Raw genomic sequence first — 13,982 nt, 5'->3', positions numbered from 1 at the left:
ACCACATCACACAATTCTGGTAATGAGCACTCAATATGGACTACATGTACCATAATGCAAAGTAGGAGAAAATGAAACTGGGGTTTGATGTTGTGTCAGCCCCTCCGTCCATACAGAAATGTCCTTAAATGGTCTTTTACCCCTTTTGGAACATATTCATGGTTCTCAGCTTCACTGTCATTTCAGTTTTTTCCACATCAGAAAAGCAGGATGGCAGTGGATTTGATTACTGATCATGGATGGATCAGGATGAATACAAAATGGCTGCCAACTATTTCCTGTGATGTATTTCCTACCTCTCACTTCTTGTAAAACATTTACTGAATGAAATTATGTGTTCCGAGTCATTTTCTGAGGTTACGGCCCAAAAATGTAATCTCCGGTTCCGGAGCGTAATGCGCGTGTGCGGACCCGACGCTCCGAAACTGGAAACTACTTTTTCCGCCCGTAACCTCCGGAAATAAACCAAAACACAATATTTCATGCAGGCAATATAATACAGAAAGTGGGAGACAGGAAATATATCACAAGTGTGTTCATTCTGAGTCATCTTCTATCACAGATCAGATCCTCTGACATCCTGCCGCTTTCATCTCACTTATTTCTCCCAAAATGGCTGAGAAGTATGAAGAGAAAGCACCCCCTTTCACAGAAAGGGAATTAGACATCTTGGTAGAGGGGGTGCTGGCCAAATTTACTCGGCTATATGGAGACCCTGAGTACCAGCTGAGCACTGCAGCCCAGGCCAGGCTATGGGCCAACATCGGTGAGCGCTGCAGTGCAGTGGGAGTCCACACCTGGAGTGCTAGGGCATGCTGCAAGCGCTGGGAGGACCTAAAAAGCTGGTCCCGGCACAAGGCTCAGGAGCTGGTGGGCCTGTCTTTCCAGCACCATGTGCATCGTCCTCGCCTCTCCCCACTGTACAGGAGGGTCCTGCAAGCAGCAAGGCTGACCCTTCATGCTCAGCTTGAGGAGCATGAGCAGCAGAGACCTGGTAAGTGCATCATATGCAATGTGTCTGGGAGTATGATGTGAGTGAAACACTGCTGTACCATTGTGTGTCCCATGCCTCCATTCACCGATTCCGTATCCATGCAGCAGTCACCATTTTGGGAGTTGTAGTTTCTTCATGACAACTGGGTAAATGCGCCACACTTGTGCATTCCTATTGAAATCTGCTCTGCCAGCACCACTACCATTGAACCGAGGAATTCGTAACTGATGTGTGCATTGGATGAGCAATGGTACAGACACTGTCCAGTGTGCACATGGCAGGCCAAAGGGTATTGGATGCTGTGACATGCATTGCATTTGTAGAGTTTGAGTTCCAATTGAGACAGATCATCAGGTGCCATGGAGTCACGTCAGACTTTGAGAGCCTTGCATCACTCTTAAGTGTTTCTAAATTTGCAAGGTGTGTCCATTGACAGATGTCTCACCCTCAGTGGCCTTATATCATTTCACATGTACAGGTGTACTGTTCACCGGTGTACTGCACTACCTTTTATGTCAACAAAGTCAAAATGTGGCACCGGATTGTCAGATTATGTGTGGGGACAGCAAAAGACTAGACTCACAATGTAGCTACAGAAATAGCCCAGACCCAATGTGGATGTGTGACCCACATTTGGCATTTGTCTTGTCCCATACAATGCTACAAAGCAGATGACACTTGTCCAGACATTTAATAGCTGCAACTCCATATCAATGGCCAATTTCAATTGAAACTGGACTCTTCATGTTCTCCTTTGGTGGACTGGTTTTGGAACCTGAACATGTAGCAGTGACAGGACACACAGATCACAAGAATGCCAAGGTAGAGGGTTGGCCAATGCAGTTGCGTAAGCCGCAGAAATTCACGTAAGATGTCCATGTCAGACTCAATTCAGTAAATGATAGTGAACATACATGTAATGTAAGTTCATAAACAATGACAACTGTAGAGTGTGATCAGAGGAAAACAAAGTCTGACCTTGGCTCATCTATGTATGTGTCTCGTCCTGCATGAAACAACCACCACATCAGGATTTTGCTTACATTTCAGCAGGCACAGCTGGCGAAATGCAAGAACAGCAGGACCAGGTCGGAAGCAGGAGGACATCAGTGATCCGGCGGCTACACCATATTTCCAGCAGTGAGGAAGAAAAAGATGAGGAGCGACCTTCAATATCAGGAGGCAAGGGGATTGCTCCCACCTGGACTGACAAGGAACACTACTCTGGTTCTACGTCTCGGGTGGAGACCGTGGACATTGAAGGTGGGGGGTAAGGTCTCGACACCTCTGCCCGTGATGTGGAGGAGAGCTACTCTCCCCAGACTCTTCACCTTTGGGTCCTGAAGAGGTGTCCCCGGGGCAGGCCAATACCCAAACTAGGCCTGTCATCAGCCCCTGCCTACCTCTAGAGTCCCCAATGCCATCAGGGGCTCGAGCTGCATCCCCTGCAACCAGTGCCCCTCCTTGTAGCCACCAACTTGAACACATCTGCTCCGGACCTAAGGCACCACATCCCTCATGTCCCACCCAGGACCCTCCCGGTGTTGTTCCTCCGGTGGCTGTGTTACGGGACTTGAGGTGGATGTGTGAGGGTCTACCAGACATGTCTGCTCACATCATGCTACAAGTGTGTCTGGAGATACGCATGATTCGATAGGACATTGTCCGATCTCTGGACAACCTCACCACCAGCGTCAATTCCATGGCCAAAGCCATGTCGTCTGTTGTCTCCCAAATCCCTTCCCATACCACCGTCAATCTCTCCCCCTGTCCTTTGCCCAACATGTGATGCACACTGTATCTCCCGTACTCCTTGTGTGTCACAAACCCATGTGGTGACTGTTCCTGCACCAGCCAGCCGTGTGCCTGCATCGAACACTGAGGATGTGGACATTGTGGTACTAGAGGATGACCAAAAGGACACGACTTTTGAACTGAGATGTCATTGTGGAAAAAGATGTCATTTTCCCCTTGTAAATAGACTGGTTTCCCTGACGCTCCAGACGTATTATATTTTTGGTGCCCCACCCCAATCCAATTTCCCTTCTCCATCTGCATTAAGATCATCATTTGTTTTCCTTTCTCCCTTCCAAACGGACGGTTGTTCTTCTGTTCATACATAAATATCTTTGAGTAATTCCACTTACTTTAACTTGTTTGACTTCATTTCGAATGTCTGGTTCAGAATATGGACACATATTTTGTGAGTCATCTGCTATGTACATAATAGTTTGTTGCAATGATTGATTACACTTGTAACTGTGTCTCACACACACACACAAATACCTCCTCACATCTTTAGGCCACCTACATCTTTATACAGGACATGATACACAACAGAATCTTACTTTTGTAGATCTTTATTTTTTTCCATACACATATTCACATGGTCAATTTGTCTTGGGGTTCTTGTCACTGGCGATCAGGCTTTTCGACTTTGAAATTTTGGAGGTGATGATCTCTGTGAGGGGGTCTGGTCGGGCTTGTCGCCTACGTGTAGGTGGGTGTTGTCCATGTGCCTGTACAGGGTTATCTACATGTGCAGGGGCAGATGGTGTCTGCACATTTGGAGTTTGTGCCTGGAAAAAGGGCTGGTTGTGCACGTGGTGGGAGTGCCTGTACAGGGGTTAGTGGTGGTTCTGGAGGTGTGGCAGTGCCTGTACAGGGGTTGGTGGTGTTTGTGCATGTGGCCGGGGTGCCTGTACAGGGGTTGGTGGTGGTTGTGCAGATGGTGGCAGTGCCTGTACAGGGGTTGGTGGTAGTTTTGCAGGTGGCAGGAGTGCCTGTACAGAGGTTGATGGTGGTGGTTGTGGAGGTGGTGGGGGGGCCTGTTCAGGGTGCTGTTGTGGATGTGTACCTTTACTGTGGTGCTGTGTAGTTGGTGGGACAGGTGTGTGGATGTGCTGTCCTGCAGGCAGATATGATGGCTCCCTTCCCTGCGTTGACTGTGAAGGGAGACTTTGGATCACTTTCAGCATGCCCTCCATCATCTTCATGGCCAAGGCAAGGTGTCTTGCACTCTATTCCCTTTGGATGGATATCATGTCTCTCTTATTCCTGGACGTGTCCTGCCAAGTTCTATCCATCCTATCCAAAGCTTGGCTCAGCCTGTCCACCACCTGAGGGAATTCGACCATGTCCTGCAGGGACTCAGACATGTCTGACAGTGTAGCCCCTATGGCACAAATGCCCTGCCTCACATTTGTCTGCTGTTGGAAGAAGTCCTGCTCCCACTGGCCACTACAGCCAGGTGCAGGCCCCCTCTGCAGATGTCTGCCATGGATGGGACGAGCAGGTCCAACAGCTGGGGAGGGGGTGGCAGGTGGTAGCCTGTGGGCAGGAGAATGGTGCCCAAGGGATACCTGCACCACAACAGGGCTGGTACTTCCCACAGATGGTGGGGAGGATGGCAGGGATACATTGTATAGGGAAGGGCGGGTAGGGGAACCACCATGTTGGTCCTGGATGTGAGGGCTCTGAGGGAGTGATATATGTGTTGGAATGCGTGGGAGCTGTGGCTAGTTTGCTCTATGCTGGGGACAGGGAATTGTTTGTTTGGGAGGAGGCTGACGAACGCTGCTTGGCAGAGGATGTGATGCTGTGACTGATTTTGGCAATCTGGCAAGATAGCTCTCATTGGCATCAGAATTGTCATCCCCTGAGTGGATGGACATGTAGTCATCATCATCCACAAAGTCGACTTCCTCAGGAACTTCCTCCTCCTCTTGAGCAGTACTTGCTGCTGACATTACTGCCTGGAGGATCAGGAGATTCTCCCCTCTGATTCCCCGTCAGCCCACACTGGTCGTAGGTATGTCATCCTCATCCTCAGCATCATCTGGAACACAGAGGTTGCAACCGTATTAGTGATTGACCTGGTATTACATGTGGGGCAACACAAGGGTTGTATTAACTATACTTTGCATCAACAGATGAGGATCATGTGACCTGGTTAGGGTACCACCACAAATGACAGCTCATACCACAGCACTGAGGTGTTACGTGGAGATGTACATAATACTAGCAATCTCACCAGCTCCAGCCACAACTTTCTGTCCCTTTGCGTTCCCCACTGGTGTCACTTTCTGAACCTGTCTCCTCATAGATGTTGTAGACATAGCTGTAGAGGGTGGAGACAACATTCTCAATGATCTGCATCACCAATTGACAGACAGGAGAAGTGTGGCTCAAATGGTTAGAGCAGCAGACCCTGATGCAGAGGTCTGGCCCGGGACCAGGGTTCAATACCCACCTTGGCGGTTCTTGGGCTCAATTTCCTCAGACCTGATATTCTAATCATGGGTCCCACTCTGTGACTCTGGGCAATAGCTTGCTTAATCTCCACAACGGCCCCAAAAGCGCTGGGATGCCTGGTTTCACCCTGGGGGTGCCCAGGAGTGGACACTCACAGGGAAAACCAGGAAGGGTTCCTAAGGGGTTCACGTACAGTGCCGGGACACTCCTCAGGGAAGTAGCTGTGAGCTCTATAAATGCCGGTACATTTACATTTACATTTACAGGTACATGTGACACTCCTGATTTGTATTTCACTTTGTAAACAACAACTGTTGATTCCATGCAGAAGGGGATCTTGATCTATGTCATGTCTTAGTCATCTAAGCTAGTGACACACCTCATGCCAGAATTACCTGAAGGACAGGTGTGTGAGTGTTTCACTGCTGCAGCCAGGATGTCATGCAATCCCCGGGATGGTGTCCGCTGCAATGGTATCATCCTGTCAGCAGCTGTGATGAGACATACATGTCCATATTTTAGCACAACAGATGGTAGCTATGAGACAACATGTCATTCTCAATGACCATTTGTGGATAATCCAGGACAATGTACAGCATGTTTACCTCATGGACTTTCCATGTGGGCACCTGCTCACATGCAGCATTTGCCAGCTGTTACCTTCACGCAGCACTGTCATCAATAGGACAACACATCAACGGACAAACATGTATGAGAAGATTACTGATATTTCAAGGAAGGGGATAAATGGCCCGGACTCCTCCGCATTACACTGGTTTCACCTTTACCATTAAGACAAACATTTTTCATGAGTGTAATGTTGTCTGTTGACAAGTCAGAAAGGAGTTCATGTGTGAGATGTGCAGTAGTCAGGGACATGATGTTGCTCATTTGTGCTTCCCTACCCATGATGTCCATCCTTTGAGTGTACTCTCTTCCCATACTCAATTTCCAACATCATGGTACTACTTAGCTGACAACGGATGTTGTCTTGTACAGCAGACATCTAAACATTATATGTCAAACACTCACCTATACATGTGAATACTGTAGAAAAGGAGGCAAGCAGAAAACAACATTTGGTTATGATCACAAATTGCGGATAAGCTGAGAAGCTTTGATGATTTCCGCCTGCACTAGATTATCGAGTTGCTCTTTTGCCAAGTTATTTTGCAGGTGTAACTGCATGAAGATTCACCTTAGCAGCCCCTACACCCATCTCAAAGGTACACAACTGGCATCAGTGTGTGCTTAAGCCATACCAGTTTCATTATGATTTAACCATATATATTTTGCTAGGGATTTATCCTATCATTGAATTGCACGCCTGTTGTGTTTTGCTCATTTCATATGACACATTGTTCTATTGTATGTCCATTCTGCACTCACTTGGCTCACATTTTGTGTCATCCTTTCATACACCAACAGGGTCTGATCAGGCATGTGTTCAAATGCCATATGTGAGCATATTGTGATGCAGGACAACAGTGTTGTACAACACATACAACATACTGTGGAGGTGAAAGGCACATTTAATGAGCATTCTGCCAGATTTATTCTTGGGTTTACTTACCTTGGCCCAGCACTGGAACAGTGTGTGGTCTCTGAACAGATGTCTTATCCAACCTTGTAGCAGAAGTCAGTCTGTGTCTTTGATTCTGGGAGGACCTCATTATACCTACAATAATAATTGTGTTTGCCAACTTTACATTTCTGCAGCCACAAGTGATGTACTCAATTAGGAAAAGCACAAGCAGTTGTGGGCACCACCGTTGCAGAATTGTGTTACACATAATATCATGAGTGATCCCACATATAACTTAGAATGGGCCCACTACCTAGATGCAACCTATATCACAATGACATGACTATGAATCCTGAGGCAAGGTCCACTATCGTGTTTTGTTGATGCCCAACAAAAAATCCTTCCAATGTAAGAAGAACATGACCAGCTGTGTGGACTGGGAAATATAATGTGTATTGAAAAGATTAGAAGTTGGACAGTGGATGCATTGTCAATACTCTTGAGACTGGTATCTCACTGCTTGTTCATCATTACCATATTTGTGCAAATTGGATTTCTTGATTAGGTCTACAGACACTATTACAATATAGTGTGGATACCCTTGTGACTAGTTGTGGCACTCAATTACAGGATTGGATTCCCAGGTCTGGGACTGTTGGTGAAATACATGCTATGTTCCACAATTACAAAGGTATGATGAGCCAAGACATGTTATATATTTGTCTTTCACTGTTCACAAATCTCATATGCTTTAGGTGAATGTCCATTGACAACTCCAATTGTAATGAAGCTATTTTGTCATCTCTGGTTGACTTTCATACGTGGGCACTATATGTCCCTCTGTCGTCTCCTGACAATGTATGCATTTTGACCATTTCCTGGCCAGTTTGACTTACCAGTTAGTGAGGTTGTAATGCCTTTCTCTGTACGTTGTCGATTCCTGCCAGTAGATGCAGGGACCTCTGCTACTGCAGTTTTCTCTGCTCTGGCTGAATGTGTCAGTGGGTGAGAAGAGAGAAAAGTAACCAAATGGGAAATGGGCTTGTGGAACTTTTCTGGGACTTCACCATATCTTCTGCAAGCTAACAGTGTTGTGAAGTACTGCCGCAGATGGGGCAGGTAGGAGCAGTGGTGTGTTGGGGATGTAATGGTGTGGCAGGGTGGGAAATGAACAACAGAATATGTGTATGACATGTTTTGATCTGTTGATTCTCGCACCTTCTGCTTTGTGATTTAGACTGGCACAGGGTGATTTACTTCTTGGATAATTTGTGGCAGGTTTACAAGCCCCTTGAAAAAGATTTACACTGCTGTTGCATCACTTCTGTGACATAGCGGTGGCGTACAACAGATGACACATTTCGACTTATTCAGAACGTGAGGCATCTATGGTGAAGCATCACGTTGTGAAGCCCTGCGCAACATTGAACCTGCGTCAGCTTTTATATAGGCAGAGTGGGCATTCCTTTTGGACATGCCTCAAAAAAGTGATGCTGTGAAATCTACAAGATTTCATGGAGTCACTTTTCAGAAGCCGCTGTGACGCAACCTTACGTCTGCTTGAAGTAGACGTAAGGAGTGGCGCAGTTAGGTATGGGCGGTCCATTGACATTGTTGGAGTTGCATCGCACTTGCGACACGACTCCAACAAAGCACCCCCCTAATGCCATCAGATGCAACCTACATCTGTCTATCCCTACGCCACAGTGCACTGCAATGTAAATGCAATGCATCTGTGGTTGCGCAAGGGTTGAATTGCGTGTTGCAGTGGTACTTGCGCATCCCTGCTAATATTTGTCGATTGCTACTTTGCAGGGTTGAGTATGTATGGCAGCAGTACTGTGCCCATGTTTTCAAAAGGGAGGGAGGGATGTGACATTTCTAATGCAAAGGATTCTGGGACGTGTGGTGCTACATACAGAGGGTGAAACATGAGTCTCTGACTGACTATATTTTTTATACACTTTGAACAAGTTCCTTACTCATTTCATAAACTTTTATTCGATTATAAAAATTTGCATAATCATAAAAAGTACAATTTGTAAAGATCATCGGTTTTATACAGAAATACACATGTTATAGTTTTATAAAACAATGCCCTGACGAGTTTTTATTACTTTTTTTAAAAAGGTCGCTATCATTTTGGCTTCGTGCGGGTTTACCGGTGACTGGAGATAAGCAAGAGCTGGATATGTGCTTCTGAGACCACTTAAACGAAGAAGGGGAAAGATCCATTTTTTTCTGGCTACTCTGTAGTATTTACAGAACAGTGTGACATGGACCGTTGATTGCTTGGAGGCCCCGTCACACGGGCAACAAATCAGGTTCCGAGACCAATTGTACTGTTCCGGAAGTGAAACCAAGCGGAAGAAAAGATCGAACCGGAGTCTTGTCAATAGAAACTTTTCATAGTTCGAAAGAAAGAACGTCAGGTAGGGCTGTATCAGTTTCTCTGGTTGCAATAGGCAGATTTTTTCATTTTGTGTCTTTATAATCTCAGCCTGATTGCGGAGTTCTCTCAAATGGCCCATGCATAGTTCTTTAAGCTGTTTCTTTGAAATGTCTTCTATTGAGGGTGGTTCAAGGAAATATTGCTCCCGATCAAGATCTTGGAAAAATTTGGAGATGTAATTGAGCCAGGGAATTTTCCTCCAGTGAGCTAGGCTAAGGCATTCGGTGATGAGGGAACGCGTTATGTGGCTTTCTGGATTGCTCCATATGCGGTGCCATAGAATGAGAGGCTGGCAGCGTATGGTGTCTGTCACAAATTCCATCCCTAGCTCCCGATGTGATGCTAGGATCGGAGAGCTTTGGGGGAGGGCCACGACATACTTAATAAAGGCGTTCTCCGTTATCTGTAGTTGGTTAATGCTTCCATGACCCCAGATGCCTGCTCCATAGCTAGCCACGCTGTGGCATTTTGCATAATACAACGTTAGCAGTTCCGAAGGAGCTGGTTGCCAGTGTTTCCTGGAGAAACCACAAAGTGCTGATGTTGCTCCACGAAATTTGAGGTTTCTGGCTTCAATGGCTTTGCGCCATGTCATTGAATCATCCACGAGTATACCCAGGTAGGGATATACTGATGTTTTTTCCAGCTTGGTATTATTTATGTGTATGGATTTTGAGGTTCCGTGTTTGGGTCCTATGATCATTGTGAATGTTTTCTTTGTGTTTACTTTTAGACCCAAAGAGTCCATAAATGTCACATATTTGTTCAACTGACGCTGGAGTTGATTAGCTGTTCGGGCCAGGATGACCGAGTCGTCGGCATAAAGGAGGATGGGTATAGGGCGGCGTGCTATCTGTGGGAGGTCCTGACTCCCTGCCAACATAGCTTTTTCAATCCCGTTGGTGTATAGATTGAATAAAAAGGGAGCCAGTACACACCCTTGCCTTACTCCTCGTGTGATTTTGAAGGGACGTGATAGTTCGCCGCCAATGCCATAACGCACTCGGCCTTCTGCGTTGGTATATAGACCCCTGAGAAAGGCCAATATGGGTGGGTCTACTCCAAGCTTGGTCATGATATCCCACAGCTTTGCGTGCTGAACGCAGTCAAAAGCCGCGCTCAGGTCTACATAAACCAGATAGATTTTTCCTTCTTTTGCATGTACGTATTTTCCGGCCAGGAGGGTCAGGTTTAGGGCCTGCTCCACCGTTCCGAGCCCCTTCTGGAAGCCATATTGCAGGTCTGTGAAGATGTTATTTTCCTGGGCCCAAGATTGTAGCCGGTCCAGGAGTAGTCGGCCTGCAATTTTGCCCGTGGAGTCCAGAAGGGAAATCGGCCGGTAGCACGCGGGATCATTGCGGTCCCCTTTCTTAAATATTGGCAAGAGGGTAGATGATGACCATGATGGAAAGAGACCGATTTCAGTGACTGCAGTCATTACCCGGGTTATTATTAGTGACCAGTAGTCACTGTTGTATAAAAACAGGTCCATGGGTACCCCGTCTGGGCCGGGAGCCTTGCCAGTTTTTGACGCTTTGATTGCCTTTCTGACCTCACTGACGGTGAAGCGTAGATCGATGGGAAGAAAATTTTTCTCTGCTTCGTCCTCGCGTTCTATTTGGGGGATGTCAGTTGGCGAGCCGAAGATTTTTGTAAAGTGGTAGACCCAGTCGTTCTCGGTTACTGCTACGTCGAGATGATATGGGTCAGTATTGTTGTCTAAAAAAGGTGATCTAATGGTCTGCCAAAAAGTGATGCTGTCCTTTTTTAGTGCACTCTCGTGTAGTTGGCACCATAGGTCTTTCTTTATCTGGAGCCTTCGGTTTTTCCTAGCTTTATTGTACGTTTTCCTCCGAAGTGAAATTAATTGAATGTCTCTTGGTTTCTGTCGAAGGGCTTCTTTTAAGGACGTGAGGGCCTTTCTACAGTCTGAGTTAAACCATCTCTTAGTTTGGGGTTTTGGTTTGTTTGCCGTATGTTTAAATAGCTCGTCTCTTATTGCCCCTTGGATATTGTGAAAAGAGGTAATGATTAGTTCGGGGGAGGCCTCTGCGGACAAACAATCCCTTAGCCAGGGGTACGTTTTTTCAAGTATCCTTTGCGAGGTCGCTTCGGGGTCGACTTTTGCCCATTTGATGGCGTACCCGTTCTTCTTCTTTATTGCTATTGATTGTTGGTCAAGAGAGCTGGTTTTTATTGTGGAGGGACCCACTTTTTCCATAGTGAGCTCCACACTCAGGGGATAGTGATCACTAATCGGACTGGACCCTACTTTGTAGTTTTTTAGCGATCTTTTACAGGTATTAGAGGCTAAGATAAAGTCAATGGTAGACGTACAGCCTCGCCCATGGAAGGTGGGTCGGAATTCCTGGGCCGGGTCAACTAGTTCATTTACAAAGTCTAGGTCCAGAGTGAATAGGATTTCATTGAACTTATTTCCGCTCTGAGTGTGTGCGAAATGAGGGATGGGGTTTCCGGATTCCGATTGTAAGCCACAAATTCCACTTTTGTGGCTTGGGCATAACGGATGGTTGAAATCGCCTCCCCAGATGAATTTTATTGTCGCGTTTAGGTTCGCGCTTTGTAGTGTGGATATGTGAGCCAGCATTTCGTCTAGATATGCACAGCAGTCCAGGGTGCCTGTGTTATTATAATAATTTATGAGGATAAATATATTTCTCGATGCTGTAGTCTGATGGGTAATTTGGATGATTTGAAAAATAGGTGTTTCTTTTGTTAGCTTTACCGTGACTGCTATGGTGTTAGAAAAATAGATCATGAGTCCACCTTTTGGTCTTCCCATTGTGCTTGGCGTTGCTTTGGTGAAGAATGTCTTATATCCCGCTAGATGGAGGGGGGATGTACGCCAGGTCTCTTGTAGGCACAAAATTTGGTGGCTTCCTGCTATTTCCAGCCATTGAGGGCATGCTATTTTTCCAGTTAGACCTGCGACATTCCAGAAAGCTATACCTATGCTCGTGGCCTCTTTATCTATCGAGGTGGCGGGTACTGTCTTAAGGTTGGTAGGGATTTCTGTGGCTAACACTTGCTCGTTGAATGGTCTTTCGCTCGTGACCGGTTCTACAAGGGGAGTGCGGGTCAAAAGATTGTTTAATTGGGTCGTCGGTGTCTCTGGAGTGTCAGACAGTTTTGGTGGAACTGTCGGATGCTTGTCAGAGACAGGGTGATGTGAGACGTCTACTGTGTGGTGGCTAAGTTCGACCGTGAGTGGTCAATCGACCATATCGAGGCACTCAAATCGATTTTGGGTCGGGAAGCCCTGCCAACCTTCATATGCCGGGTTACGGTATGTCCTGCCAGTATGGAGCTTGGCCATCAACGTATCTTTCTCTTAGCCCCCCTCCTATCTAGGTACTCACGTGTATAGTCCCTCTGACTCCATGGTGGTTGGCGCCATGGGCCCTGGTTTCGTTGGTCTTTGGGGTGATGATGCCATTCCCAGGGTGGAAAGTTGTGGTGTTGTTTCACTGGGGGGTAAAAAAGAGAAAGGTGGCGGGCGTCTATTCCCCCTTTTTTCTCGAGTTGTGGCCAGGCACAGATGTAGTCTACCGTAGCGGGATCTCTGCATGTTACGATGATGCAGTCACCGCGTATTGTTTTCTTAGTTTTTCCTATCCAGGCTACCCTACGTGCTGACGTAATCCCTCCCGATAGGTGTGATTCGAGAGGTCTGTTTATGCTGAGCCACTGCATGGCCTTATTTTTAAGTGACCATGCAGTTTCTGGGGTGTCTTCTGCTAGCTCAGGTACTCCTGTTAAAACTATTGTGTAGGGAATAGCTTCAGGGGGCAGGTGAGCTGGACGTCTAACTATGGGGAATTTTTTCGGGGTGGTTTCCGATGTGTTCTTAGATATTTTTTGGGGAGGTGGTGGTTTCGTAGGCTGGGAATCGGGTTTCTCTGTGGGGATTCTGCTGGAATCTGGGTTTTGTGCTGGACATGGGGTGTGTGCAGTGACCTTGCCTGTGGTTGCTGCATGCTGTACTTTATGTTGTGGTGGTTTCTCCTGCTGGGGATGGGGCATATTTGCGACTGGTTTGGGTGTGGTAGATGGTGGGTTTGGGTTCTTCTGTGCTGCAGATGTTGCATTTGAAGGATTGACTGTTTTCTGTATGTGTTTTTGGTTTTGCTTTTTTGGGGGGTGTGAGGTGATTCGCTGGCCCTTTACGTCTATCCTGGTATTTGTATCTAGGAGAGTGGCCGATATTATTGTCAGTTGAGCTTCGAGGTTTCTGATGCTCAACTGAATAGGCTTTAGATGTTGGTAAAGTAGATCTTTGGTAGTAGTGAGCACTTGTGATGTAATTCTGCAGGTCTTACATTGCTCTGATGTATTGTTATTGGAAATTGCCTTATGTGGAAGAGTGGAGTCGGGAATGTGCAATATACTGTTAGAGGATGGGGAGTTTAGATGAGTCATGGGTGAACTGTGTGTTTTTTCACTGAGTGTTAGACGAGTCTCCGGTGTTGCCCCATCCCTCTCACCATGCTGGGACAGGTTATCGATGGTTTGGATATCTCCTTGGGTTTGACATCCCGCTAAATCGGGGGTTGCTTCCAAGTCTTCTGATGTTATCGAGGGGTCCGACTCAGAATGCGTGACTGACAGGTCAACTACTGAAGGAACGGTGTTAAGTTCTGTGGTTAGTAGAGACACTGGGAGTGAGCTGTTTTGGGAGTTCAGATTGGTTGGGGATGCAGCATTCGCTATAGCACCAAGTGATGAGCGCTTGGCGT

The sequence above is a fragment of the Lissotriton vulgaris genome, chromosome 5 (genome assembly GCF_964263255.1).
Source record: "Lissotriton vulgaris chromosome 5, aLisVul1.2, whole genome shotgun sequence".
NCBI classification, from domain to species: domain Eukaryota; kingdom Metazoa; phylum Chordata; class Amphibia; order Caudata; family Salamandridae; genus Lissotriton; species Lissotriton vulgaris.
This window is presented reverse-complemented; position numbering follows the sequence as displayed.